The sequence below is a fragment of the Phascolarctos cinereus genome, unplaced genomic scaffold, assembly GCF_003287225.1.
Source record: "Phascolarctos cinereus isolate Bilbo 61053 unplaced genomic scaffold, phaCin_HiC Scaffold_3;HRSCAF=262, whole genome shotgun sequence".
In the NCBI taxonomy this organism is placed as follows: domain Eukaryota; kingdom Metazoa; phylum Chordata; class Mammalia; order Diprotodontia; family Phascolarctidae; genus Phascolarctos; species Phascolarctos cinereus.
This window is the reverse complement of record NW_027555736.1, coordinates 257,765,299-257,792,570: the sequence shown is the minus strand read 5'-3', so window position 1 is coordinate 257,792,570 and position 27,272 is coordinate 257,765,299. Positions and strand designations below refer to the sequence as shown.

General features: G+C 36.8%; 1 protein-coding gene across 1 annotated transcript in view; it reads right to left on the bottom strand.

The window, feature by feature from the left end:
- BAZ1A (bromodomain adjacent to zinc finger domain 1A) overlaps positions 1-27,272 on the bottom strand; it is a 196,055-nt gene that overhangs the window by 152,395 nt on the left and 16,388 nt on the right. The window contains exon 2 of the mRNA XM_078151581.1: positions 13,667-13,752. The gene's annotated coding sequence lies outside the window, so the exon portion shown is untranslated. The remainder of the gene's footprint in view (positions 1-13,666; positions 13,753-27,272) is intronic.

The following is a 27,272-nucleotide window of genomic DNA, read 5'->3' as shown; positions in this document are numbered from 1 at the left end:
AAAATCTTGTAAAAATGAATGCTAAAGGAGGTAGAGCCAAGATGGAGGAAAAAAGGGATTCACCTGAGCTCTCCCCCAAATCTCTCCAAATCTCTTTTAAAAATTACTCTAAAAAATTCTAGAGAAGCAAAACCAACAAAAAGACAGAGTGAAACAAATTTCCAGCCCAAGACAACCTGGAAGGTTGGCAGGAAAAGTCTGGCTCACCTGGGTGAGAGTGGAATACAGTCTAGTACAGGCCATGCCAGCACAGCCATTGAATCAGCAGTGGCAGCTGCAACGGCAGCAGTGGTAACAGGTGCTTCCAGAGCTCTCAGCCTACAGACAGTAAGAGGATCAAACAACTGATCAGAAGGAGATTACAGAGGTCTTTTTGCTAGCACTGAGCTAAGACTGTTGTTTTGCCCATATTCAGATCTGGGTTGCAGTACTACATGGCAGTCCTAGGGTGAGGAGGAGTACTAGCATAGCAGAATTTGTGGCAACAGTGGGGCAGGAACCCTCCTCACAGTACCAGCACAGAAAAGAGTGCTTGTGGTCACTCACAGACCAGAGCACAGACCAGGACAGTAATAAACACCTCTCCTTATCACCCTGGAAGAACTGAAAACGTACAGGTCCTTAGAAGTATCTCTGAAAACAGCTGCACAAAACTTCTGAAACTTGGGAGAGTTTGCCCTCCACTCTGGAAGCAGAGCCCTACTTTAACAAAGAGTTAAAAGTCAATTAATAGACTAGGAAAATGAGCAAGCAATGGGGGGAAAACTACGATTATTGAAAGTTACTAGGGTGACAAGGAAGATCAAAATACACACTCAGACGAAGACAACAAAGTCAAAGCTCCTACATCCTAAGCCTCCAAGAAGGATATGAATTGGTCCAGACCATGGAAGTGCTCAAAATGGATTTTGAAAATCAAGTAAGAGAGGTAGAGGAAAAATTGGGAAGAGAAATGAGAATGATACAAGAAAATCATGAAAAATGAGCCAACAGCTTGCTAAAGGAGACACCAAAATATACTGAAGAAAATAATACCTTAAAAAACAGACTAGGTCAAATGGTAAATGAGGTCCAAAAAGCCAATGAGGAGAAGAATGCCTTAAAAGCAGAATTGCCCAAATGGAAAAGGAAGTCCAAAAGCTCACTGAAAATAAAATTCCTTAAAAATTAGAAAAGAGCAAATAGAAGCCAATGACTTTGTGAGAATCAAGAAACAATAAAACAAAACCAAAAGAATGAAAAAAAATAGAAGACAATGTGAAATATCTCATTGGAAAAACAACTGACCAGGAAAATAGATCCAGGAGAGACAATTTTAAAATTATTGGACTGCTTGAAAGCCATGATCAAAAAACAAGCCTACACACCATCTTTCAAGAAATTATTAAGGAAAACTGCCCTGATATTCTAGAATCAGAGGGTAAAGTAGAAATTGAAAGGATCCAATGATTACCTCCTGAAAGAGATCCCAAAATGAAAACTCCCAGGAATATTATAGTCAAATTCCAGAGTTCCCAGGTCAAGGAGAAAATATTTCAGGCAGTCAGAAAGAAAGAATTCAAGTATTGGGGAGCTACAATTGGATAACACAAGATTTAGCAGCTTTTACATTAAAGGATAGGAGGGCTTAGAATATGATATTATGGAGGGCAAAGGAGCTAGGATTACATCCAAGAATCACCTACCCAGCAAAACTGAGTATAACCCTTCAGTGGAAAAAATAAACATTCAATGAGATAAAGGACTTTCAAGCATTCTAGATGACAAGACCAGAGCTGAATAGAAAATCTGACTTTTAAATACAAGACTCAAGAGAAGAATAAAAAGGTAAACAGGAAAGGGAAATCATAAGGGACTTAATAAGTTTAAACTGTTTACGTTCCTACATGGGAAGATGATATTTTTAACTCACAAGATCTTTCTCATTATTAGGGTAGTTAGAAGGAATATATATATAGACAGAAGGTACAGGTGTGAGATGAATATGAAAGGATATCTACAAAATAAAACTAAGGAGTAAAGAAGAATGTACTGGGAGAAAGAGAAAGGGAGAGGTAGAATGGAGTAAATTATCTCACATAAAAGAGTCAAGAAAAAGCTTTAACTGTGTAGGGGAAGAGGTGAGGGAAAGTGAGTGAACCTTACTCTTGTCAGAACTGGCTCAAAGAGGGAATAACATACACACTCAATTGGGTATAGAAATCTATCTTACTTAACCTACAGGAAAGTAGGAGGGGATAAGAGAAGGGATATGGGTGGTGACAGAAGGCAGGGCAAATTGGAGAAGATGGTAGTCAGAAGCAAAACACTTTTAAGGAGGGACAGGGTGAAAGGAGAGAGAGAATAGGATAAATGGCAGAGGAGATAGGATGGAGGGAAATACAGTTAGCAATAGTAACTGAAAAAAATTTTGAAGGAAGTTTCTCTGATAAAGACCTCATTTCTCAAACATATAGAGAACTGAATCAAATTTATAAAAATAAGAACCATTTCCCAGTTGGTAAATGATCAAAAGATATGATCAGTCTTCAGATGAAGTAATCAAAGCTATCTATAGCCACATTTTAAAAAATGCTCTAACTCAACTATTGATTGGAGAAATGCAAATTAAAACCATTCTGAAGCATTACCTCACACTTATTAGATTGACTAATAGGACCGAAAAGATAAATGACAAATGCTGGAAGGGATGTGGGAAAAATGAGACTTTAATGCACTGTTGGTGGAATTGTGAACTGATTCAACCATTCTGGAGAGCAATTTGGAACAATACCCACTATAAAACCATGCATACCCTCTGAACTAGATACAGACTCATATATATATATATATATATATATATATATATGTATATATATATATATGTATATATGTATATATATATGTGTATGTATGTATATATGTATATATGTATGTATATATGTATATATGTATGTATGTATGCATGTATGTATGTATATATATTTAGTTTATATCTTGGAAACTAAGCCTTCATCAGAGAAATTTGATACAGTGAATTTTTTCTCCAGTCAACCACTTCGCTTTATCTTAGGTGTGTTAGTTTTATCTGTACAGAAGCTTTTCCGTTTCATGTAACCAAAGTAATCTATTTTATCTTTTTTTAATTGCCTCTATGTGTTGCTAGATTAATAATACCCATAGCTATCATCAGTATATGATCTGGTTATTTTATCATTTTTTAATAGTATGATCTTTAATATTAAGGTTGTGTATCTGATGAGAATGTGTGAAATATGGTGTGTTAGTCTAACTCTAATTCCTTCCAGATTGCTTTCTAGTTTCGCTAGCAGTTTTTATCTAATAATGAGTTTTTTCCCTAAGTAATTTATGTTTTCCCTATCACTACTTTTAATGGTTTTATGTTGCATTTCACATTTTATAATATAGCTTTCTAATATTGTTTACCTGCTGTAAACAGTTTCTACACATCCTGTACTGCAGTACTTTACTTATCCTGTTACTCTATGACAGGACTATATGTTTTGTTCCTCCAATGTCTGGCAGTATGTTAGTGCTTTAAATATATAGATAGATAGATAGATAGATAGATAGATAGATAGATAGATAGATAGATAGATAGATAGATATAGATAGATATTGAATTAAATGGTTTTTTGAATTACAATATTAATTTTCAGCACTTTAACACTTAAGTTTTGGTGTTAATTAAGCAAAAGGTATTGTGAATTGTTATAATCTGTTTTAAATATTATACATATTGTACTTAAAATCAAAAATAAGATTAAAATAAATATATCTTGTTCAAAAAATTGGAAACATACTTTATTGGGTAAATTTGTTATGTGATAAAAGGTCATTAAAATATGCCATTTAAAAAAGAACAACTTTTATCTGTAGCTTTTGTTTTTAGCCGCCTGTTCACTTCAGGAACAACTGATTTACAGATCAGATGAGTGTTGCTGTATTTGGAGGTCACTACTTAGAGAGACCAGGAAAGAAACAATTTTTCATGTTCATATCTTATGATGCAGTAATATTCCATTGCTTACATGTACCACAGTTTATTTAGACATACCCTAATTGATGGGCATCTACTTTGTTTCCAGTTCATTGTTACCATGGAAAGTGCTTGATATAAATATTTTAGTATGTGTTTCTTCTTCATACTCTTCGTAACATATGCCTACCAGTGCTGTTTTCAAGTCAGACTCTGGGAATTTTGGTCACTTTCTTAAAATAATTCCAAATTATTTTCCAGAGTGGCTAGGCTCATATTTTCTATTTTGTTGCACTGCTGTCTCATCCATTCTAATGCCCTCCTACGTTTTATACTGTAATCCCTCCATAGACTCTTTTGTGTGGTGACACTGGTCTCCTTGCCATTCCAGGAAGAATACATTCCACCTCAGCTCCTGGCTTGATATTCACCATGCCTGGAAGGCTCTCCTTCCTTAGCTTTACCTACTGCCTTGCCTGAAATTCCAGCTGAAATCCTTATGTTGTACAGGAAACTTTTTCTAGTCCTTCTTATTTCTAGTGCCTTCCTTCTCTTAATTCTTACTTTATATATATACTTATTTCTTATTTCATACATTACAGGTCATATATAGATATATAAATTCTCTATATATCTATATACAACCTGTTAGTATATTTGTTTACTTGTTGTCTACCTCATTTGATTATAAACTCCATTAGTGTGGGGTCTGCCTTTTGCATTTTTTTTTTTGTAGCCTCATCCCTTAGAACAGGGCCTGGTACATAATTGGTGCTTGACAAATGTATATTGGCCAACTGATTTTGCATTAACATGTTATTTAGAAGAAGGAAAAGAGATACCTTTGCTTTTATCCTGCTCAGACAATATTTCCTTTCAGAATTCTTGATTAGAAAAAAAAAGGGGGGATATCTGTAGGTTTAGTTAAGATCGTTAAATTTTGGCAACAAATCTTTCACGAGTAAAAATACTTAAAAGGAACAATTTTCATTTGTTTATGATTTTATACAGAGACCTGAATGGAATCCCAGAACTGATTTAATACTAGGGTCTGTATCCCAAAAGAGATAGAAAACAAAAAGGAAAAGGACCTATATGTACAAAAATATCTATAGCAGCTCTTTTCTGGGGGCCAAGAATTGGAAATTTTAGGGGATGCTCATCAATTGGGGAATGGCTGAACAAGTTGTGGTATGTGATTATGATGGAATACCATTGTACTCTAAGAAATGATGAGCAGGATACTCTCAGAAAAACCTGGAAAGACTTGCATGGGCTTATGCAAAGTGAAATGTACTGTGTATAAAGTAATAGCAATATTGTAAGATGATTATCTGTGAATGACTTAGCTATTCGCAGTAATACAAGAATCCAAGACAACTCTGAAGGGCGCTATTCATCCCCAGTGAAAGAACTGGTGGTTTCTGGATACAGATTGAAGCATACTTTTTTTAAACTTTATTTTTCTTGAGGTTTTTATTTTCTTTTATCTGTGTTTTCTTTCATACCATGGATAAGTTTTGCATGATTATACATGTATAACCTATATTGAATTCCTTGCCTTTTCAATGGGGGGGGGTGTAGAGAGAGGGAAAGAGAGAATTTGGAACTCAAAGTTTTAAAAAGGAAGGTTAAAAATTGTTTTTACATGTAACTGGGGAAAATAAAATACTAAATAAAGAAAAGTGAAGAACCATGAAAAATTAATGCTAAAAATTTTCTTGACATGTAATTGGGGAAAAAATACTATATATAAAGAAATGCCCTCACATTCTAGAACCAGAGGGCAAAATAGAAATTGAAAGAATCCACTAATCACCTCCTGAAAGACACCGCAAAATGAAAACTCCAAGGAATATTATAGCCAAATTCCACAGCTTCTGAGTCAAAGAGAAAATATTGCAAGCAGCCAGAAAGAAAAAAGGCAAGTATTGTGGAGCCACAGCCTGGATAACATAAGATTTAGCAGCCTCTACATTAAAGCATTGCAGGACTTGGAATGTGATATTCTGGAGGGCAAAGGAGCTAAGATTACAATGAAGAATCACCTACCCAGCAAAACTGAATATAATTCTTCAGGAGAAAAAATGGACATTCAATGAAATTGAATACTTTAAAGCATTCCTGATGAAAAGACCAGACATGAATGGACAATCTGACATTCAAACATAAGACTCAAGAGAAACATAAAAAGGTAAACATAAAAAAAGAGACTCAATAAAGTTAAACTATTTACATTCCTACATGGGAAGATGATACCTATAACTCATAAGAATTTTCTCATTATTAGGGCAGTTAGAAGGAGTGTATAGGGGCAGCTAGGTGGTGCAGTAAATAGAGCTATGGCCTTGGAGTCAGGAGGACCAGTCTCAGACACTTGACACTTACTAGCTGTATGACCCTGGGCAAGTCACTTAACCCCGATTGCCTCACTAAAAATCAAAAAATTAAAAATTTTTTTAAAAAGGAGTGTATATATAGACAGAGGATACAGGTCTGAGTTGAATATGATGGGATGATATCTAAAAAATGAAATTAAGGGGTGAGAAAGAGGACTGCACCAAGAAGAGGAAAGGGGGAGAGGTACAGTAGGGCAAATTGTCTCACATAAAAGAAGCACAAAAGAGCTGTTACAGTACAGGGGAAGATGGGAAAAGTAGGGGGGGGAAGAGTTTGAACCTTATTCTCATCAGAATTTGCTCAAAGAGAAAATAACATACACACTCATTTAGATATATAGAGAGCTATCTTACCCTACAGGAAAGTGGGAGGGGAAGGAGACAATGGAAGGGGTGGGCTGATAAAAAGGAAGTCAGATTAGAGGAAGCAGTCATCAGAAGCAAGACACTTGAAGAGGGACAGGGTGAAAGAACAGAATAAACAGGGGGGAAATAGGGTGGAGGGAAATACAGTTAGAAATCATAACTGAAAAATTTTTGAAGCAAGTTTCTCTGATAAAGGTCTTATCTCTCAAATATATAGACAAATGAGCCAAATTTATAAAAAAATAAGATCCATTCCTTAACTGATAAATGATCAAAAAATATGAATGGTCACTTTTCAGATGAAGTAATCAAAGCTATCTAAGCCATATGAAAAAATGTTCTAAGTCACTACTGATTGAAGAAATGCAAATTAAAACAATTCTGAGGTATTACCTCAGACCTATTAGATTGGCTAAGAGGATAGAAAAGGAAAATGACAAATGTTGGAAGGCATGTGGGAAAATTGAGACACTAAGGCACTGAGTGGTAAAGTTGTGAACTGATTCAACCTATGTGTACAACAATACTAATAGCAGCTCTTTTCTGGCAGCAAGGAATTGAAAATTGAGGGAATGCTCGTTAATTGAGGAATGGCTAAACAAGTTGTGGTATACGATTGCAACAGAATACTATTGTACTATAAGAAATAATGAGCTAGATGGTCTTAGGAAAACCTGGAAAGACTGGAAAGACCTGATGCAAAGTGAAATGTGTAGAACCAAGAGAAAACTGTGCACAGTAACAGCAATGTTGTAAGATGATCAACTGTGAGTGACTTAACTATTTGCCACAATGCAACGATCGAAAACAGCTCTGAAGGATTTATAATGAAAAATGCTATCCCTCCCCAGAGAAAGAACTGATGGAATCTGAATGCATATTGAAGCATTCTTTTTCACTTTCTTATTTTTTTCATTTTTTTAAATTTTGGTCTATGTTTTCTTTTACAACATGACTAATATGGAAATATGTTTTGCATGACTACATATATAAAATCTAAAACAAATTGCTTGCCTTCTCCATGGCAATGGGGTGGGGAAGGAGAGAGAATATGGAACTCAATTTGAAAAACGAATGTTCAAAATCGTTTGTATGTGTAATTGGGGGGAAATAAAATACTAAATAAAATTTTTAAAAAAAGAAAGTACTTGGCATATAGTAAGTACTTATTAATTGTAAAAATCTACTGGTACCCATTATTTCCCAATTGATAAATGGCCAAAAGACATGAAGAGGCAGTTTTCAGACAAAGAAATCAAAGCTATTTATAGACACCTGAAAAAAATTTACTATTGATTAGAGAAATGCAAGGGAAAACAATTCTGAACTACCATATTTATATTTGTATATTTATAGTAGCTCTTTTCTGGTGGCAAATAACTGAGTAATGGCTAAACAAATTATGGTACATGATTATGATGGAATTCTAATGTGCTATAAGAAATGATGAGCGAGATGATTTCAGAAAAACCTAGAGAGACTTACATGGAACTGATGCAGAGTGAAGGAAGCAAAACCAGGACAACATTGTACACAGTAACAGCAATATTTTATGATGATCAACTGTGAATGTCTTAGCTATTCTCAGCAATACAATGACCCAAGACAATTCCAAAGGACTCATGAAAAAAAAATGCTATCCACCTCCAGCCAAAGAACTGATGGAGTCTGAATGCATATTGAAGCATATTATTTTCATTTTATTTATTTGTGTTTGTGTTTGTGTTTGTGTGTGTGTGTGTGTGTGTGTATGTATTGAGCTGGAAGCAGTTTTTTTGTCAACTCAGTTACTTGAAATTGCATCATTTCCTGATTATTTCTTTGTATTTTTTTTTTTGGTCTGTGTTTTCTTTTGTACCACAACTAATATGAAAATGTTTTGTATGATTACATGTGTATACCCTATATAAAATTGCTAACTGTCTGGGGCAGGGGGCAGGGAAGAGAGAGGGAGAGAATTTGGAACTCAAAATTTTAAAAAATAAATGTTAAAAAATTGTTTTTACATGTAATTGAGAGAAATAAGATGTTATTTAAAAAAATTTTTTTAAAGTACTACTCTCCCCTATACTCCTGAAGGTGATGTTGCCCTATTCTTCCTTGGTTTGTAGTGGGTTTTGTTTTTGTTATTGTTGCTTTTTTTTCTTCTTTTTTTCTTTTTTCTTTTTTAAATTAATTTATTTTGTTTTATCAACAATCAACAATCACTTCCATAAACTTTTGAGTTTTAAATTTTTCTCCCCTTCCCTCCATGTCTCCCTCCCTAAGACGGCTCACAATCTGATATAGGCCATACATATACATTCCTATTAAACATATTTTCACATTAGTGATGCTATAAGGAAGAATTAGAACCAACAGGAGGAACCACAAAAAAGAGGAAACAAAACACAACAGAAGAAAAAGAAGGAAAAAAATAGTAAATAGCATGCTTCAATCTGCATTCAAACTCCATAGTTCTTTCTTTGGATGTGGATAGCATTTTCCATCAAGAGGCCTTTGGAGATGTCTTAGATCCTTGTATTGCTGAGAAGGGTTAAGTCTATCAATATTAGTCATTGCGCAATGTGGCTGTTACTGTGTACACTGTTCTCCTGGTTCTGCTCACTTCACTCAGCATCAGTCCATACAAATCTTTCCAGGTTTTTCTGAAGTCTGCCTGTTCATCATTTCTTATACCACAATAGCATTACATTCATATATCACATTCACAGTTATGATTACTATCTGTGTCTTTCTCTCCATCCTTTTCCCCCATTTATGCTTTTCTTTCTCCTTTCTCCTTTTCCCTCCTCACTAGTGTTCTGCTTTTGACCACTGCCTCCCTTCTATTAACCTCTTCCCTTTCCTTTCCCTTTACCCTTACTACTTCTTCCCTCCCTTCTATCTCCTTTCCCTTTTCTTTCCCCTTTCTCCTCCTACTGCCTATATGGCAAGTTAGATTTCTATACCTAACTGATTGTGTTATTCCCTTCTTGAGCCAAATCTGATGAAAGTAAGGTTCAAACAATGCTCATCTCCCTCCCTTCTTTCCCTCTGCTGGAATAGCTTTCTGTCCCTTTTCCTATAATGTAATTTACCCTTGTCTGCCTCCTCCTTTTCTTTTCTCTCAGTACATTTTCTTAGATTGGATCCATTTAACACACTTGATTAGATTTTTTTTATCATTACATCAAAGCCAATTTATACCCACCCCCTTTATGTATACCCCTTTAACATGATGTAATAACAATACAATTCTCAAGAGTTACAAGTGTCATCTTCCCTTGTAGGGAACAGTTTGCCTTTATTAATAACATGTTGTTTCTTTCTGTCCCATTTACCTTTTTATGTCTCTCTTGAGTCTTGTATTTGAAGATCAAATTTTCTGTTGAACTCTGGTCTTTTTATCAGGAAGGTCCCCTATTTCGTTGAATATCCATCTACTCCCCTGAAAGTTTATGCTCATTTTCACTGGGTGGTTGATCCTTGGTTGTAATCCAAGCCACTTTGCCTTATGGAATATCATATTCCATGCCCTATGGTCTTTTAACGTAGCAGATGCAAGGTCCTGTGTAATCCTGACTGCGGTTCCATATTTAAATTATTTAAATGGTTTCAGCCAGCTTGCAGTATTTTCTCTTTGACCTGCTCATTTTGGAATCTGGCTACTATATTCCTTGGCATTTTCAATTTGGGATCCCTTTCAGGAGGTTGATTCTTTCTATGGCTATTTTACCCTTTGATTCTAGCAACTTAGGGCAGTTTTCCTTGATGATTTCCTGAAAGATACTGTCCAGGCAGGCTCTTTTTTTCATCATGATTTTCAGGTAGACCAATCATTTTTAAATTGTCTCTCCTGGATCGATTTTTCAGGTCAGTTGTTTAAACAATGAGGTATTTTACATTTTCATCTATTTTTTAATTCTTTTGTTTCTGTTTGACTGATTCTTGCTCTCTCATAGAGTCATTAGCTTCCATTTGCTCAATTCTAATTTTTAACAAATTGTTTTCTTCTATTAGATTTTGTACCTCTTTCCCTATTTGGCCAATTGTATTTTTTAGGCACTTGTTTTCTTCAGTGTACTTTTTTCCAGTTGGCCATTTGTATTTTTTAAGGACTTGTTTTCTACAGTTAATTTTTGTCCTTCCTTTTCCAAGCTATTGACTCTCTCTTGCATACCTCTCATTTCTTTTCCCATTTTTTCTTCTACCTCTCCCACCTGACTTTTAAAATCCTTCTTAAGCTCTTCTAAGAAGGCTTTATGGGCTTCAGACCAGTTCATATTCCCTTTTGAGGTTCCAAATATGGGTTTGTTGACAATGTTGTCCTCTTCAGAATTTCTGCCTTGATCTTCACTCTTCGCATAATAAGAATGTATTGTGCATTTCTTTTTGCTCATGGTATTTGCTTATTTCCTCGCCTTTAAAGAGACTGAGCTCTCCTGCTAGGGAGTAGAGGGCACTGACCCAAGCTTCTTGTATTGAGAGCCTAGGGCCTGGTCACCGGTTTTGTATGCTGGGGCTTCTAGTGCAGACAGTTGGAGGCTGTAGAGTTCTGGCAGCTTACTTGGTGTTGGGCTGGAATCAGCAACACTGGAACTCTAGGGGTAGGATTGGGTAGTCTGGCCCCTGGAGGTTGCCTGCTTTTCCTTTCCTTTCACTTTCTTCAGCTCCTTTCAGATGGATGTTGTAGGATGTTTATCTGCCTGGGGCTCCTTGGAGCCTGGTGGTTTTCCAAGCTGGTTTCCACAGTTCCCCCTCCATCACCGAGGCACTTGGGGGTCCAAGTGTTGGTGTTTGCCTGCTTTACCACCTGGGTTTCAGGATCTCCTCCTGGTATGCTGAGGTTGGGCTTTCTGCTAGTGTGCTGGGAGGCCTCCCACTCTGTACTGTTCCCTTTCCCCCAAGGCAAGTGGGATGTTTCCCATTAATCCCTCAAGCTCCTGGGGCTACTGGACTGCTGCACCCCATCTTTCTTCTGGTTCAGCTGTTCCAGGGTTTTTCCTGGGGTGATATTTTCTGGGCTTTCAGAGGTTAATAAGGGAGGGTAAGAACGACTCACTTCTTATTCTGCCATCTTGGCTCCCCTGTGGTTGTTTTTAAAACATTTTTTGATGCATTTTGTTTGGAGACATCATTTTTCAACAAACATTAGCCCATCCCTCTCACCCAGAATTGTAATATCTCCTCCTTATTTAAAAAAAAGATAAGCAAAACTGCCTGAGTGATTATGACTGCAGGTATATCTGTTTCTCTTTTGCTGATGAAAGAATTAAATCACTGGGGTCATCACATGATGTATCTGACAGAAGTTAATATCACTAGTTGCTAAGATATTATATGATAAAAATAATTTTTTAAAAAGACTATCATTTGAATAATTGGAGCAATGAATGATGATGTCTTTTAATTTCTCTGTTTGACAGCCCGGGGAAAGGCTTGAGGCAGAGAGACTAACCTAAAGGCTATTGTAATAGTCCAGGAATGAGGTAACAAATGAAGCGGTAAACCTACCTTTTTGGTCTATAGTTTCATATACCTTATGTTTTGACTAACTAACTTGTATTTACAACTAGATGTCTGTGACAGGAACAGACAGAGAGGTATAGACAGATAAGAGTTTTCACTTCTAAGATACTTTGGACATGAAATAGACTGACCATTTCAGGGCCTACCTAGTACTATAAGGGGCTCAGGTCTTTAAGAGACCCAAATGAACAATTACTTTCCTTGAGGGAAAGAGAAAGAAATATCTCCAAGGCTTTTATACTATATAGTCCTACAATTCCTTTCCCCACTATCACTAGACCAAAAAGGTAGGTTTACCACCTCATTTGTTGCCTCATTCCTGGCAACAAATTAGCCTTCAGGTTAGTCTCTCTCTGCCTCAAGCCTCTCCCCAGGATGTCAAACTGACCTTTCCAAAGCACAGGTCTGAACATGCCACAGCCTTATTCAATAAACTCCAGTGGCTCCCTTTCATCTCCAGGATGAAATATAAAATTCCCAGTTTGTCTTTCAAAGCCCTTCAAAACCTATCTTCCTCCTGCCTTTCTAGTCTTCTTGCCCTGCGATCCAATGACAGCACTCTGTCTCCCAACTCTGGTCATTTTCACTAACTGTCCCCATGCTTTCAGAGATCTGAGTTCAAGGATGCTTCCATTGTCCATCTCTATAAAGGAAAGGGAAATAGATTATCCTGTGACAATTACAGGGTGGTCTTTCTCTCAGTCACTGCCAGCAAGATTCTTGCCAGAGTCCTCCTTAATAGGCTGATCCTTCACATGGAAGATGGTCATCTACCTGAATGGCTTCAGAAAGGGCCGTTAGCTGCTGGGCAACTCCAAGAGAAATGCCAAGTGCAGAGCAGAGGTCTGTACACAATATTCATAGATCTAACAAAAGCCTCTGACACTGTCAGTCATGAGGGCTTGTGGAAAATTAAGGCAAAATTTGACTGCCCAGAGAAGTTCTTCAGTATTGTACGTCAGTTTCATTACAACATGCTTGCCCAGGTTCTGGATAATGGACAGTGCTCTCATGCTTTTCCTGTCACCAATGGAATAAAGCCAGGCTGTATGCTTGCTCCCATGCATAACATTTCCTGCAATGTTGTTAAGACACTTTCAGTGAGGAAAAAAATCATCAAGATCAACTACTGCTCTGATGACAAATTATTTAATTTGAAAAGGCTCCAAGCCAAGACTAAAGGAGAGGGAAGTTGAGATTTTGTTCACAGATGATTACACACTCATTGTAGCCTCTGAGACTGGGATGCAATAGTATGGATCAATTCTTGGCTGCATGTGCTAATTTTGGCCTAATAATTAACACCAAGAAAATAAAGGTTCTCCACCAGCCAGCACCACACCATCCATGCATGGAATCATGGGTTACAGCAATTAGAGAAATTTTGAATCCTGTGGATAAGTTCACTAACCTTGGCAGTATACTTTCCAGAGATGTCTACACAGATGACGAGGTTGATGCACACATTGCCAAAGTTAGCTCAGTGTTTGGGAGGCTCTGAAGGAAAGTATAGAAGAGAAGAGGTATTAGACCACTTACCAAACTGAATAGGTCTAGAAAGTAATTGTGCTGACCTTGTTGCTTTATGCTTGTGAAACCTGGACAGTATATTAGCACTATGCCAAGAAACTGAATTGCTTCCATTTGAATTGTCTTAGGAAGATTCTGAAGATCACCTGGCAAGATAAGGAACCAGACACTGAGGTCCTTTCTTGAGCTGAACTTCCAAGCATTCCAACTCTACTGCAGAGGCCAACTCCAGTGGGCTGGCCACATTGTTCAAATGCCAAAAGTACATTTGCCTAAAAGACTATTTTATGGAGAACTCACATGAGGCAAGCACTTACTTGGAGGTCAGAAGAAGTAATACAAAGACCCTTTCAAGGTCTTTCTAAAGAACTTTGGAATCGATTGTGAGAGATGGGAGATATTGGCACAGGACAGCCCAGCATGCTGTCTCTGCATGAAAGAAGGTGCTGTGTTCTATGAGCAAAGCAGAATTGCAGTAGCTCAAAAGGAACATGAGATGTGCATATTTAGAGACCTCTCCACTCCAAAATGTCCATATGGACTCTGTGCCCAACCTGTGGTAAAACCTTCCAAGTTCATGTCAGCCACAGTTGGACACACTACACCTTGGCCCTGCCATAGTGATGTCATTTTGGTCCTCTTCAAGCACAAAGGACAACCATCAACCATTTATTCTGTATGTAGTTTGTTTGTACATAGCTATTTGCATGATGTCATGCTCAGTAGACAGGGCACTTCCTGAGATTAGAGATGTTTTTGTTTTTACCTTTACCTTTCTTTGATCCCCAGTGCTTTTGGCATAATGCCAGGCCCATACTAGGTACTTAACAAATGCTTATTCCCATTCCCTAGTAAATATTTGTGGATTGAGTGACTTCAGAATAACCTTTTATGATATCTGGTCTATTTCAAGGCTATCTTTTATTTGATTCAATACAGCAAGCAAATGGCGGTTGCAAAATATCACGTTAGGTGTTGGGAATATAAATGGTAAACAAAGATCTACATAAAACAATCCCTTGTACCTTTTTATGGAGTGTTATGGTAGGTAAAATAGACACACAAATACTGTAACTAGACGTGGATAGAGTCAGGACATGAGGGAGACCTGTATTCAGATTCTGCCTCAAATATATACTGGCGTGGTGTGTGAAATACTTGGGACAAACAAAAATTTTTATGTGATTTATTTTATGATATCTTCTATTGACACTAGGCTGATTCAGAATGTCTGACTCTTAACCAGATGAAATTGGATTGATCTGGTTTCCATATCTTTAGTTAGTTCTCTGTCAGTTGAGTGCTAGATTCCATATAGTTCATTGTTCTCTTTTATTTTTAATTTTGTGGTTTTAAGAATTGATATTACTCCAAGAAATATGTAAAAGTTGCTGCTCTTAAAGATGATTGTTAGAGATATTGCAACAGATGTTGTAGTTAAGTCAAGTGTTTCAAGGATCATTCAATCCCACAGTGAAACAGGATTAGTTGCACTGAACATAAAAGCAAAGTACAGCTGAAAATGGAAAATATCATTAAGAACTAACAAACTATGGCTGTGAAACAGCTTACCTAATTCTTAGAAAACAAGCAAAGACTTTCAGAGAGCCCTGGAAGCTGGAGGGATTTTTACTGATTCTCTATGGTACAACATACATTTCTTGAACCTGGAAGAACTACAAGAAGACTAGTAAAAAAGAAAGAAAAAAAGCTCTTTCTATGAAGAAAAAAAATACTTGTCATGAGCAAGACGATACAAAGCTTGGAATACCAAAGATTAGAGAAAGTAATTGTTAACTGATGAAACTAACTTTCATTTGAGACCAACCAAAAACAGTGTAAGTAGTCCAGGTGAGCCTGGAAATTTGCGCATCTTCATCAGACTGTAAAACATCCATCCCAAAAAAGTATTTTGGGGATTTTTTTACTTCTAGCAGGCCAGTATACTGGCAATTATAGGCATTTTTCCCACCCCTTACAGAATTACAGAGTTGGGCCAGCTAGTCCAATACATACCCAAGAAGAATTCCAACCACCATGCTCCCAGGTGCTCATACAGCTTTTGTTTAAAAATCTCCAGGGAGGGAGAATCTACTACCCTATCCAACCCATTCAAGCAACATATTCTACTTTGAGACAGCTCTGATTGCCAAGAATTATCTACTGACAACAAACCTAAATTTGCTTCTTTGCAGCTTTTTGGCCATTGCTCCTAGTTTTTCCCTCTGGGGCCAAATAGAACAATTCTAATCCCTCTCCTACATGACAGTCATGAAAATGCACAAAAATAGCTTTCCTACCTCCCAAGTGTTCTTCTCTCCACACTAAGAATGTCCCCTTCTTTCCACCAGTTCTCATATGGCATAGACCCCAGGCCAGTCACTATCCTTGATTAACCTCCTCTATTTTGTGAAATAATTATAAAGAAACTTGAAATCATTTTATAGACTTCCTAGGCCTTAAACAAGACTGAAATGAATGTAGATTTTGTTGTTTTAACACTAAGCTAACAAAAAGGTAGTGTGGTATAGCACTGAACTAGGAGCTATGACATAATTTCTAGTCCCAGATTTGCCACTTCTGTGAGAGGAGTTGGTGAGAGATAAGAAAAAGAGATCTCTTCCCTCCTGCTTTTCAGAGAGAAGACATGCCATTCCAAACTCTCTTTAGGTCCTTGAAGGGAGAGATAGAGACTCTCAGATGAAGTGACCTGTAAAGGAGCTGTCAATTCCTATTATGTCCCTATCCCCAGCTTGCTACACTAGAGACTTCAGGGAATTTCCACTTGGGTGATATCTGAGTCACAACTTGGTTATAGCTTAGGACAATTTTTCACCATTAAATGACAGAGATCAAGAGTGCATCTTGTACCTAAAACACTACTTACCTTAGAGTAACCATATTTAAGGGAGCATATTCTAGCCCCCCACCCCTCTGTCTCTGAGAAGAACAGAGTGGTCAGCTTCTGGCCACAGCCTCCTGCTTCTCCTCCTGTCAGGAATCAGTCCCCCTTGGAGAAAGGTAGGAGAAGGAGACTCTAGTGATCTATTCTTGCTTTCCTGTGAATCACAGACCCAGGTGGACATACATACAAAACCAAACATAGGCAAAATAAAAACAAAAACTGGTACCCCCACACACACACTCCTTACATTATTCCACTGTACAATTTTCTTTTTCTTTCAATAGCACATATGTACGTTTTAGAAATGTTAGTAGTAGCTACGTGACCAGAAAAATAAACGGAAGGAATTAAAATACAATAGGCAATGTGGAAACAAAACTATCACTCTTTGCAGATGATATGATGATATACTTAGAAAATCCTAGAAACTCAACTAAAAAACTACTTTGAAATAATTAACTTTAGCAAAATCAAGGCATATAAAATAAACCCCCATAAATCATCAGCATTTTTACATATTACCAGCAAAGCCCAGCAGCAAGGGACAGAGAAATCCTATTTAAAATAACTGTAGACAATATAAAATATTTGGGAATCTGCCTGCCAAGACAAACCCAGGAACTGTATGACCACAATTAGAAAACACTTTCCACACAAATAAAGTGAGATCTAAACAACTGGAAAAATACCTATTGCTCATGGGTAGGATGGGCTAATATACTAAAAATGAGAATTCTACCTAAATTAATTTACTTATTCAGTGCCATACCAATAAAACTGCCAAAAAGTTATTTTATAGAGCTAAAACAAACAATAACAGAATTCATCTGGAAGAACAAAAAGGTCAAGAATAACAAGAGAATTAATGAAAAATAAATAGAAGGGAAGGTGGCCCCAGATTTAACATTAAATTATAAAGCAACAATCATCAAACTATTGGTACTGCCTAAGAAATAGAGTGATAGATCAGTGAAATAGGTTAGGTACACAAGACACAGTAGTAAATGACTATAGTAATCTACTCTAGCTTCTGGGATAAGAACTCACTATTTGACAAAAATTGCTGGAGAAAATGGAAAATAGCCTGGCAGAAACTAGGCATAGACCAACATATCACATTGTATACCAATATAAGGTCAAAATGGGTACATGATTTAGACATAAAGGGTGATACCATAAGCAAATTAGAAGATCAAGGAATAGTTTACCTTTCAGATCGGTGGAGAAGAGAAGAATTTATTATTAAACAAGAGATAAAAAAACATTATGAAATGCAAAATGGCTAATTTTGATTACATTAAATTAAAAAGTTTTTGCACAAAAAAACCCAATGCAACCAAGATTAGAAAAAAAGCAGAAAAACGAGAAATAATTTTTACAGCAAGTGTTTCTGATAAGGGACTCATTTCTCAAATATATAGAGAACTGAGTCAAATTTATAAATATACAAGTCATTCCCCAGTTGATAAATGGTCAAAGGATATGAACAGGCAGTTTTCATATGAAGAAATTAAAGCTATCTATAGTCATATGAAAAAATGCTCTAAATCACTACTGATTAGAGAAATGCAAATGAAAACAACTCTGGGGTACCACCTCACATCTATCAGATTGGCTAATATAACAGAAAAAGAAAATTATAAATGTTGGAAAGGTTGTGGAAAAATCAGGAGACTGATGCATTGTTGGTGGAGTTGTGAACTGATCCAATGTTTCTAGAAGACAATTTGGAACTATACCCAAAGGACAAACAAATACTGCATACCCTTTGATAGGCTAGCAACACCACTATTAGGTCTGAATCCCAAAGAGATCATAAAAAGGGGCAAGGATCTACCTGTACAAAAATATTTATAGCAGTTCTTTTTGTGGTGACAAAAAAAATGGAAATTAAGGGAATGCTCATCAATTGAGGAATAATTGAACAAGCTGCGGTAAATGAATGTAATGGAATACTATTGTGCTATAAGCACAATATGATGAGCAGGTGGATTTCAGAAAACCTGGAAAGACCTACATGAACTGATGCTGAGTGAAGTGAGCAGAACCAGGAGAACATTGTACACAGTGACAGCAACATTATGCAATGATCGACTACGATAGACAGGTCTTCTCAGCAATACAATGATACAAGACAATTCTAAAATACTCATAATGGAAAATGCTATCCAAATCCAGAGAAAGAACTATGAAGTTTGAGTGCAGATTGAAGCACACTATTTTCCCTTTCTTTGTTTTGTTTTGTTTTTGCATTTTTTCTTTTATTTTGCTTCTTCTTTCACAACATGACTAATTTTTACATAATTGTGCGTGATTAGCCTGTATCAGATTCCTTGCCGTCTTGAGGAGAGGTGAGGGGAGGGGAGGGAGACAGAAATTTGGAACTCAAAATCTTATAAAAAATGAATGTTGAAAACTATCTTTACATGTGATTTGAAAAAATAAAATATTATTTACAAAAATAAATTGAAAAACACTAAAAAAGAGAAACATAAAAAGGTAAATATAAATGGACAATGATAAGGGACTAAACAAGGATAATAATATAATATTAACAAAATTATGTGTATTATATATGTAATATTTACAAATATGGAGAGATGATGCATGTGTCCTCTTAGAACTCTGTCATCATCAGGGGTCATAAAGGAAGTCCAATCAGACAAGGCCTGGGAGTAGTTCTGCTATGTCTTGATCTTCTTAAGAAAAGAATGGAAAAAGAGAGGGAGAAGAATATACTAAGAAGTGGAGAAGGGAAAGTAAGGCCAGGAAAAATTATCTCACATAACTAGGGTGCACAATAGACAAGTGGAGGGGGCATGAGGAATTGCACAGAATTCAACTTCACGTTCATCTGAATTAACTTTTATAAAAGGAAGACTAGAGAGTTCTGCTTCCAGGAGCGGAGTGAAAAGGTAGTCGCTCTCACTCTCCCCTACCAACCTCTGAAAACCCAGAAAATATCACCCTAGGAAAAAAAACCCTAGAACAGCTGAACTAGAAGAAAGTCAGGGAGCAGCAGTGCAGCAGCCCAGCAAATGAGTCTCCCAGTGTCTCAGCAAAAATAAGGGAGGCAGAACTACAAGGGGCCCAAGGTGGATAAGTACCCTGCCGCATTTGGAAAGGAGGTGAAGAAAACAACCTAAAGGCTTCCTAAAGCCATAGCCTTGCTGGTTCCAGCCAGAAATCCTGAAGCACAGGTGGTAGAACAGGCAAACACCAACACCTGGACCTCGAAGTGCCTCAGTGAGGGTGGGGGGAACCGGTGGAAAAAAGCTCAGAAAACCACCAGGTGCCTCAGCACTCTACCTCAAAGGAATCTCCCAGTGCATTAGCAGAAACTAGGGAGACAACACTGCAGGGGACCCCAGGCAGATAAACAGCCTGCAGTACCCATCTAAAAGGAGCTGAAGAAAGCTAAAGGAAAGGAAAAGCAGGCAACCTAGAATTGCCTGAAAGTTCCAGCCTTGCTGATTCCAGCCCAACACGAGGTAAGCTGCCAGAAACCTACAGCCTCCAATTGCCAACATAAGAGGCCCCAGCACACAAAGCCAGTGACCAAGACCTAGGCTCCCAACACAAGAAGTTTGGGTCAGTGCCCTCTGATCTCCAGCAGGAGAACTCAGTCTCTTTAAAGGCCAGGGAATAAAGAAACACCATGAGTAAAAAGAAACATACCATAGATTCATATTATGAGAAGAGTGAAGATCAAGACAGAAATTCTGAAGAGGACAACATTGTCAACAAACCCACATCTGCAACAACAAAAGGGAATATGAACTGGTCTGAAGCCCAAAAAGCCTTCTTAGAAGAGCTCAAGAAGGATTTTAATAGTCAAATGAGAGAGGTAGAAGAGTCCTTCAAAAATACAATTGGCCAATTGGAAAAAAAATACACTGAAGAAAACAAGTCCCTAAAAAACACAATTGGCCAATTGAAGAAGGAAGTACAAAAACTAACAGAAGAGTACACTGAAGAAAACAAGTCCCTAAAAAACACAATTGGCCAATTGAAGAAGGAAGTACAAAAACTAACAGAAGAAAACATCTGTTAAAAACTAGAATTGGACAAATGGAAACTAATGTCTCTATGAGAGAGCAAGAATCAGTCAAACAGAAACAAAAAAATGAAAAAATAGATGAAAATGTAAAATACCTCATCGGTAAAACAACTGACCTGGAAAACGATTCAGGAGAGACAATTTAAAAATTATTGGACTACCTGAAAATCATGATGAAAAAAAGAGCCTGGACAGTATCTTTCAGGAAATCATAAAGGAAAACTGCCCGGAAGTCCTAGAACCAGAAGGGAAAATAACCACAGAAAGAATCCACCTGAAAGTGATCCCAAATTGACAACGCCAAGGAATATAATAACACAATTCCAAAATTACCAGATGAAAGAGAAGGTGCTGCAAGCAGCCAGAAAGAAACAATTTAAATATCATGGAACCACAGTCAGGATTACACAGGACCTTGCAGCTTCTACATTAAAAGACTGCAGGGTGTGGAACATGATATTCTGTAAGGCAAAGGAGCTTGGAATGCAGCCAAGGATCAATTACCAGCAAAAATGAGCATCATTTTTCAAGGGAGGAGATGGATATTCACGAAATAGGAGACTTCCAAACTTTCTTGATAAAAAGACCAGAACTCAACAAAAAAATTTGATCTTCAAGTACAGGACTCAAGAAGGACATAAAAAGGTAAATGGGACAGAAAATACAATATGTTGTTAATAAGGGGGGGGCTGTTTAAACCCCTACAAGGGAATATGACACTTGCAACCCTTGAGAACTGCATTGTTATTACACCATGTTAAAGGAGTATACATAAAGAGGGTGGATATTAGTTGACTTTGATGTAATGATAAAAAAAAATCTAATCAAGTGGGTTAAATGGATCCAAATAAGTGGATCAATCTGATCTTAGAAAATGTACTGAGAAAGGAGGAGGCAGACAAGGGTAAATTATACTATAGGAAAAGACACAAAATCCTATTACAGCAGAAGGAAAGAAGGGGGAGTGAGCATTGTTTGAACCTTACTCTCATCAGATTTGGCTCAAGAAGGGCATAACATAATCAGTTAGGTATAGAAATCTAACTTGCCCTACAGGCAGTAGGAGGGAAAAGGGGAAAGAAAAGGGAGGGGGGGAAGAAAAGAGAGGGGGGAAAGAAGGGAGGGAAGAAGCAGTAAGAGTAAAGGGGAATAAAAGGGTAAGGGATAATAAAAGGGAGGAGGGACTGAAGGAGGCAGTGGTCAAAAGTAAAAAAGGAAGACTACATATATGTACATACAGAGTTGGGTACAAAAATATATTTCATTCAACAGGGAAATAGGAATGTAAGGGGAGAATGGACAAGGGGTAATTTGAGGGCCAGCACATTAAGTGAGAGAGTAATCTTAAGCAAAATAGACTCTCAGGATGTACAGAAATGTTTTTCTCTCTTTTTGAGGAGCAAAGAATGGTAATCTGAGGAGGTACCCATAAATTAGGGAATGGATGAACAATTTATGGCACATAAATGTTATAGAATACTATTTATTATTCTCTAAGAAGTGATGAAGGAGATGGCTTCAGAAGAAACTTGGGAAGACTTGTATGAACTGATGTAGAGTGAAATGAACAGAAACAGAAGAACAATTTATGTAACGACAACAATGTGGTAAAGTCAAACAACTCTGACAATTAGGAACTCTTATCAGCAATAATGACCAATCACCATTCTAGAAGTCTAATGATGAAATATGCCACTCACCTCCTGATAAAGAGATGAAGAGTACAGAATGAGACAAAAGTTTTTGAACATGGCCAATGTAGAAATTTATTTTGATTGTTTATACATGCTTGTAATGGGTTTTATTTCTTTTTATAGTTCTCAACTGGGGAGTGGGAAGGCGGAAAAATCGAGATGGGAGGGTGAAAAGGTGGACTTTTGCTGATTGAAAAAAAAAGTAAAATATAATTTGAAATAAATAATGCTACCCATCCTCCTCACAGACAAGTGATGGACTCAAGGAGAAGAACAGACATATCTTTAGACCTGACCAATGTGAGAATTTGTTTTCCTTGATAATGCTTATTTGTTTCAAGGATTTTGCATTAATTTTTTTCCAGCAGGGTGAAGGAGTGGGAGGGAATAAAAATGCTTGAACATTTTTTAAAAATTAAGGAAATGGAAGAAAAAATGTAATATAATATTATATAATAATAAATTATGAAAGGGATAGGTTCAGAGAAACCTGGGAACTCTTATGTTAACTGACGCAGAATGAAGTAATCAGAACCAAGAGAAATATTTATACAATGACCACAACACCACCAATGAAAACACCTTTGAAAGACTAAGAACTCTAATCAATACAATGACCAATTAGAACTCCAGAAGACGCATGATGAAGCATGTTTCCCAGCTTCCCAGTTCTTAGTGGAAGAAGAAGGAAGGGGTAGGAAGAAGAGGAAGAGGAGAAGGATAATAACAAAACATTTGTTTGTTTGTTTTTTAATACAAATAAGACTCCCGCTTCTGGGAGCCAAGATGGCAGAGTAAGAAGTAAGTTGCTCTCATGCTCCTTCACTGACCTCTGAAAGCCCAGAAAATATCACCCAAGGAAAACCCCTGGAACAGCTAAGCCAGAAAACTACCATCAGGCTCAGGATCTCCTCTGAGTATGTCGAGGTAGGGCTCGCCACTGGCTTACTGGGATGCATCCTGTCCTGTACAGGGTGGTGGATTGGGCAAGCACCAACACCAGGACCCCACCCTCCACCCCCCAAGTACCTCAGTACAGGCAAGGTAACCTGTAGACACCATCTCAGAAAACCACCACTTGCACCAGAATTCTCCAGCAGCCAAATCTTCCAGTGCCTCAGCACAACTCTGGGAAGCACAACTCCAGGAGACAAAGCTCCAGGCTGACAGAAATTCTCCAGCAGACAAACATTCGAGTACAAGGCATAGGTGAGCAGGCACTCACCAGGGGCCAGGCTCCCTACCCCAACCCGTGAGTTCCAGTGTTCCTGACCCCAGCCTAGCACCAGGTAAGCTGGCAGAACCCTACAGCCTCCAACTGCCAGCACCTGAGGCCCCAGCACACAAAACCAATGACCAGATCCCAGGTTCCCAGTACAAGAAGCTTGGGTCAGTGGTCCCTGCACTTCAGCAAGAGAGCTCAACTTTTTTTAAAAGTAAGGAAATAGGCAAACACCACGAGCAAAAAGCAGAAATGGACAATGACCATACATTCTTATTATGTGGACCAGGATGATCAAGGCAGAAATTCAGAAGACAACATTGTCAATATACCCACATCTGAAACCTCAGAAGGGAGATGTAGAAGAAAAGAGAGGTTTACAAGGGAAAGGAAGGACAAAATTTAACTGTAGAAAACAAGTCCTTAAAAAATACAGTTAGCTAAATGGAAAAAAAAGTACACTGAAGAAAACAACTCCTTAAAAAGCAGAATTGGCCAAATGGAAACGGAGGCACAATAACTTACTTAAGAGAAGAATGCCTTAAAAAGTAAAATGGGCCAAATGGAAAAGGAAGTACAAAATCTAATAGAAGAAATCAATTAATTAAAAATTAGAATTGGGCAAGTGGAAGCTAATGACTCTATGAGAGATAAAGAATCAGTCAAACAAACAAAAGAATGAAAAAAAATAGAAGAAAACATAAAATAACTCATTGGTAAAACAACTGACTGGGCAAATAGATCCAGAAGAGACAATTTAAAAAATTACTGATATACCTGAAAACCATGATGAAAAAAAGAGCCTGAAGAGCATCTTTCAGGAAATCATCAACAAAAACTGCTCTGAGGTCCTAGAACAAGAGGGTAAAATAGTCATTGAAAGTACCCACCAATCACCTCCTGAAAGACATTCCACATTGAAAATGCCAAGGAATATTGTAGCCAAATTCCAAAATTACCAGGTCAAAGAGGAAGTACTGCAAGCAACCAGAAAGAAACAATTTATTAATCTAAACAACTCTGAGGTACCACATCAAACTTATTGGATTGGCTAACATGACAAAACAGGAAAATGATAAATGTTGGAAAAGATGTGGGAAAATTGGAACACTAATGCGTTGTTGGTGGAGTTGTGAACTGATCTAACCATTCTGGAGAGCAATTTGGAGCTATGCCCAAATGGCTATAAAAATGTGCATACCCTTTGATCAAGCAATACCACTTCTGAGTCTATATCCCAAAGAGATCATAAAAGCAGGACTAGGACCCGTATGTACAAAAACACTTATAGCAGCTCTGTTTGTGGTAGCAAAGGATTGAAAACTGAAGGGATGCCCATAAATTGGGCAAGTAAGTATGAACATCCATTTTTTAAATTAAGCACAAACAAATGCAATTTCATAAACTAAAGCTAGTATTTATTTGAGAAATTACTGGCAATATTTATTTAGATTGTAGGACAAAAAAATTTTTTTTGGTTATGGATAAGTGGCTAAATTTAGACAGAAGAAGTAAAAACACTGATGACAATGCAGCAGAGTCTTCGCTACCAGGTTGTAGTACACCTAAATTGACAAGAAGGGAAATATGTCAAATCATTTTTGCAATATGGTATTACTTCTAATAATAATCATGGTGTGGAAAAACCTTTTTGCTTAATTTTTAATGAAATTTTGGCTGTGGAGAGCATGAAACCAGCCAAACTAAAATGACATCTTAATACCAAGCATGCAGCATACTGCAATAAACCAAAGGAACATTTTGAACAACTTTTAAAATCTTCAAATAAAGAAAAACAGTGTTTTGAGAAATTTGTTACTGTCAACAAAAAGTACTTACTTGCATCTCATGAAACTTTTTATTTAATTGCAAAAACTAAAAAGCCCCACGCAATGGGAGAAGATCTCATTGTTAACTGCTGCTATTAAAATGTCAGAAATAATTCATGGGAAAAAGTTGGGGGATAAAATTCATAAAATTCTTTTATCAAATGATAGTTTTCAAAATGAATTCTGAAATTAGTAATGACCAATTACAGCAGCTTATTACAAGGCTTAAAGCCAGCCCAAAGATTGCAATTCAGTTAGATGAAACAATTGATACTTGCAACATGGCACAGTTGTTATTTTATGTAAGGTATGTTTATGAAGGAAGCATACAAGAGGAATTATTGTTTTGTTGTCCTTTAGAAGGGCACACAAGAGAGGAAAATATATATCTTAAAATCAATGAATTTTTCACAGATGAAGGTTTACAGTGGAAAAATTGCATTGGAGTCTGTACAGATGGTGCTGGAGCAATGATGGTGAGAATGTTGGATTTGTAGCAAAAGTTAAAGCTGGTAGCAATGAACATATCACTTTTACTCGATGCATGATCAACTTAAGAAGGTACTCATAGCCAAAAAAATATCACCAGAGTTAGATGTTGTGCTTTGCAATACTATCAAAATCATTAACTTCACTAAAAAAAAGTTGTGCCCTTGACAGTCATTTGTTTTCAAACCTTTGAAAAGACATGCACTCCAATTATAAAAGCTTATTGCTACATGCAGAGGTAAGGTGGCTCTCAAGAGGGCGAAGTTTAAACAGATTATTGAAATTGAAAGATGCAGTTATATTTTTGACTGAGCAGGCATCTGATTTCATTAATTTTTTTCATAAGGATTTATGGCTTTCAAAACTGTGTTATTTTGTTGGATATTTTAGAAAAACTCAATGATTTAAACATGTTGCTTCAAGTAAAAAATTGTAACATTTGTGTTAAACAGTAAAATTGAAAGTTTTACTTAAAAAGTTAGCATATGGAAGAATAGGATGGAAATGGTTCTTTAGAAATGTTTATAGCTACAGATGATTTTATAATTAAAAATGACCTTCCCAAAAATTTAATTTTAAGAATTATAATTGATCATCTGAACTACCTGGAGACTCAGTTTCAGAAATACTTCCCTTCAAATTTTGATTCTAAAAAACTAAGTTGGGTTCATAAACCATACTCAATCGAAAAAAAAGTCAGTCATCTGCCATTAAAAGTTCAAGAAGAATCTGCCAAGTTATCAAGCAACACAGGTTTAAAACTTGAGTTACCTAAAAAATCATTAAATGAATTTTGGCTTGGAATTAGGACAGAATTTCCAACAATTTCTGAAATGGCCCTAAACATACTTCTGCCATTTTGTACTACTTATTTATGCAAAGTGGCATTCTCAGATCGATGATTATAAAATCAAAATATCAATTAACTCAAAATGTTGAAGATGCTCTATGTCCTGCAGTATCAAATATTCTACCAAGATTTAATTCTTTATATTAAAATAAATAAGGACATCCATCTCATTACTATTCAAATTTGTTTTAGTCTTTAATAAATGATAAAATTATATGTATACCAAAGAATTGTTTTAAAATAAATTTCTTTATGCTTTATTATCAGCAAATGTTTGATTTGCTTACCTAATTTATATACCTATATACCTGGGGTCAGCTAAAAATTTCTAGAGCAAAAAGGGGTCACAAGTAGAAAAAGTTTTAGAAGTCCTGATCTAAATAACTTTGAAGGGAAGCAATTCTACTAATTCGTGGTACTACATCCATCAATGACCAG